Source organism: Gadus chalcogrammus, chromosome 7 (genome assembly GCF_026213295.1).
Source record: "Gadus chalcogrammus isolate NIFS_2021 chromosome 7, NIFS_Gcha_1.0, whole genome shotgun sequence".
In the NCBI taxonomy this organism is placed as follows: Eukaryota; Metazoa; Chordata; class Actinopteri; order Gadiformes; family Gadidae; genus Gadus; species Gadus chalcogrammus.
The window spans coordinates 4230101-4233168 of NC_079418.1; positions in this window are offsets into that span (position 1 = coordinate 4230101).

Below are 3068 nucleotides of genomic sequence, written 5' to 3' on the forward strand. Positions count from 1 at the left end.
AGCTGATGCATTCCCTCAGGAAGTTCTCCTTCTCCTGGTTTCCTGAGCCTAGGGGTCGTCGCCAGGGGTTAGAATCCTTGACTGATCTGCAAGTAGTATAGTTGTAGTAGTCGTAGTTAGTGGGGTCAAGGTAGGTAGGTCGTAGTTAATAGGGTGTAGTTAGTAAGTTGTATGTTTGTAAAGTTAATGTGCTATTTTTTTTTACATAATTACCTGGAATTTAGCACATCAAAAAGGTGATTTAATTTGGCTACACAGTCAGCTGTATCTTTTGCCTCTGCTGGCAGTCTCCGCAATGTTACCATCGCAGAAATGCCTGGATCACAACAGATACGACCATTGAATAGGTGGTCAGTGTCACATTACAATCTGCTGTTAGTAATTGAAGAAAGTTTTTGAGAAGATGAAAAAATTTACCAGCAGAGACAGTGTGGCTGAACACCTGTGCAGCCAAACTGACACGCATCTTGGAAAATGCTGGCAGCAGAATGTGCTTATCAGTAAGCTTCGGGGCCATCCGAATAGTGTGGAGCTTGTCCAGCTCATAGAATTGGCTGATGTGCTTCCAAATAACCGTTTTTCCTTGTGTCTAAGGATGTAAATACATACATATGTGAATCATTGTGATATCTTGTATGTTCAGTATGAGTCCTTGTGATTGTGATTGCTTTGTTTATTGTGCTTACCTGTAGGGCATGTTTGAACAGGTTGTTCCTGATTGATTTCAGAAGGTGAGGGACATCAAAAATCACAGGAACCCTCTGAACCTCCACCAGGATACAGTGGGACTCCTCACCTCCCAGAGGGTCCAGGCTAGCCCCAAGGTTCCGCACAGCCTTCACATTAGGGCTTCCCTGGTCACATATTACTGCCTGCACCTTTGAAATTGGTTAATACATTGTTGTCAATACAAGGTTGGGGTTAATGTTCATTTGTTCATTGTTAATGCTGCTATTTAAAAAATAAAAAATAATAAAACTCTTCGCACTACATACTGTCAGCCCTATATGATGTAGGTGGCGAATGGCATCCTTAATGACGGTAGCAATATCATCTGCTGGCATTGAAGATGGGAAAAGAAGTAACCAACCGTCTGTTGAAAGACATGCTTTAGGTAAATGTGTTTGAATATACACAGCAATATCATAACAAATGTTTTTCTAAGGTATGGCTTGCCTGCTTCCATTTCCCCATAATGCCCCTAGCCATGACGACCATCGCTTGTTTTGCTGCAGCCCCAGATGCAGATACACCATAAATGGCATTGTTCTTGCGATCATAATCAAATTGTTTTTTGATTGACATCTCGTCCAGGACGAGCGTACACATCCTCTCCACAGGGGTCATGGTGGCGGCGATGACTCCCATTTGGGAGATGATTCCCTGTAGGAAGCCAGGCTGTCAGGAAATAAAAGGTTAATAATCAGATTTTGTTCAATCTTAAAATTGTGAAACTGGTCGAAGTTGAGTAGTCTTATTTAATAAATTCGAATTTACATAGAAATATCCCACACGTGCGCTAACGTAACGCCGAAGTGTCCTTCCAGAAGGAAGCGAGAATATGGCCTTCATTTGACGGTAGGCCTTTGGGCTGCTGTGTAACAGCTGCAGCCCTAGATCCTTCATGTGTCTGTTGAACCTTCTCCCTCTGTCCTTTTTCCCTGCCTCTGACAGTTGTGCCTTAATGAAGTTCCGGCAGCCCTCAGGACACCTCTGGAGCATCTCCTCCATAATTTCATGGGGACTACGAAAGAACAAGGTGGTGTTAAAATTAGGGGTGTGCCAAATAATCGTCATGACGATGCATCGCGATTCTAATTTTCACGATCTACTGCATCGATTGTTGACGCCAAGAATCGATTAATAATTAAAAAAAATATATATATATTTTTTTTTTTATGTAGTTTTATAAAGCCTATTCACTTTTTGTGGCATCAGTTTGTCCTCTTATGTTTATGAAATGATATTGTTGTTATATTGGCAGCTACTTCCAAAAGGGGAAATGTTTGAATGTTTTCATTTCATTGGTTTAAAGGACCACTGAGGCCATGTAAACGGCACTGATTATCCTTATTTTGTTATTTTAAGTTTTATAGATCCTTAGCACTTCTTGTCAGTGTATCCAGTAATAGTCGTTTCAATAAATACAGCTATGTATGAATTGAGTTGCTTTGAGTTATCAATTGAACACACTATCCAGATCATACACAGCCAGTCAGACCACTGGTAATGGCTTAATTTTTTTTAACAGTGTTCAGTGAAAATTCGCAATGCATCGCAATGCATCGCAATAATTCAAGTATCGCGATGCATCGTGATAGAATCGCATCGTGGCATGTGAATCGTGATACGAATCGAATCGTGACTTCTTTGGCAATACCCACCCCTAGTTAAAATGCAATATGCATTCCCTTAAATCAAGTGTTGATAATTCTAAAGGCATATTTTGTTTTTGTCTTTCATTGACATTACTTGGATTTTTTTGGCATGGCAGCTGGCTTCCTTTTCCTGCCTGCGTCTTAGCCTTTGCAGCCTTGCAAGGCGTGCCTGTAGTTGTTTTATTCTCTGAAATAACCAAAAAGGCATCCTTTATGTGTGTCTGCTACATAATAATGCTACAGTCAGAATTTTGAAATTGAAGAAGCTCAGAACATCACCTGGTCCTTCTTTTGGAGACTGCTGTGCAGAATTGTCACCTGAGCCTCAGCCTGTTCTTTGGTGCCTCCATTTGACTCTACTGTCCCTTCTGCGCTCTCCTCTGTCCTTTCCTCCATTTCCTCTGTCCTTTCCGGTATAATTTCTGCTGTCTCCTCTGTGCTTTTCTCTGTCCCTCCCTCTGTGTCTATATACCTGTCTTCTTCCTCAGATTGACTCTGCTTAGCTTTTGAGGGTTGAATCAGTCAATATCAAAGGATCAGTTAAAGTTAATTCATTCAATGTAATGTATGTAAATGTTATTTCAGGGGACTGTCTTAATTATTTGTATGTTGGTCTTGGTCTCAGTTATGTTACTTCTTTTTTTTTTCCGCCTTTTAGAGGTGGGGAGGCAAGTGGTGGCGGGTTGTCGC